Below are 1,102 nucleotides of genomic sequence, written 5' to 3'. Positions count from 1 at the left end.
CAGATGTTTGAAGTCCTGCTGCAGTCCTGTATGAGGGCTGTTAGGGGGGCGTCTGCTCAGCTGTGGTCCTCTACACTGGACTTCTGCTTCGGATTAGTGGGTTTTTGCATTTCTGCAGCTAATACGAACGGTCGGTCGCACGGCTAAAGGACACCTTCTATGTGTTGTTAGTACATACCCTTTAGTTACAAAGTCACAATCCAGAATCCATGCAAGCAGCCTTACTTTGTGACCCCACGATGAGGCCAAGACACAACAGTGTGGACGCAGCGCCCAAAAAAGAACAAGAGCGACGAATAAAATATGAGTAACACTTACTTCGACACCAGGCTGATGAGATTTATTAATGTGTGTTGATTAAGGTGCCATCGGGAAGGAATTCATAATGGCTTCCTACTGGTCCTTGAGGACAAGTGCACTGGGTGAAGACCACGTCTCTCACTGTGGTTGTGGGTGTGCAAACGCCCATCCATTAGCAGAAGAACTGTTGCCACGCCATTCACACGAAGCGCATTGAAAACATGACTGATGTGCCTTGGATGAACGCTCTTGCTCTCGGTGATAGTGCCGGTTTAGAGGCAATCCATGTGCACAAGGAAATCTACACACTCATAGAGGGTGACTCCAATGAACCTAAAGACGAAACAGAGTGAGAGAAAAAATGAAGAAGAAACGGAAAATATATCAGACCCAGCAAACTACCAGGGGAAGGATGAAGCACTATGCTAGATGTCGCAAATGAGCAGACCCGAACCGCAAACCAGACCGGCAGCACAGTCCCCGCTGAAACAAGAGGCTGAGGGCGTTTATTCCCCCGCGGGGGCGCAGCGTGGCCCCGGCCTCCCCAAGCCCCACTCCTCCGAGACCGCATGCACGCCGCCCCCCCGGACACATTACACGCAGCTTCTGGTCCGGGTGGACCCCACTGTGACTCGTCGTTCCCCAAGCGCCTCTACACAGGTGTGTCGCCCTGGGGGTCCCTCTAGGCTAACCACGCCCACTGTCTTAGGTTTGTGTTAACTCCGTGTCATGCATGTGCGCCTCTGCACCACGCTAATGTCTACTCTCTTATTGTTTTTTCATGCCCGCCCATTTTGTTATG

This window comes from Etheostoma spectabile, unplaced genomic scaffold, assembly GCF_008692095.1.
Source record: "Etheostoma spectabile isolate EspeVRDwgs_2016 unplaced genomic scaffold, UIUC_Espe_1.0 scaffold363, whole genome shotgun sequence".
NCBI classification, from domain to species: domain Eukaryota; kingdom Metazoa; phylum Chordata; class Actinopteri; order Perciformes; family Percidae; genus Etheostoma; species Etheostoma spectabile.
Note: the sequence above shows the minus strand (reverse complement) of the source record.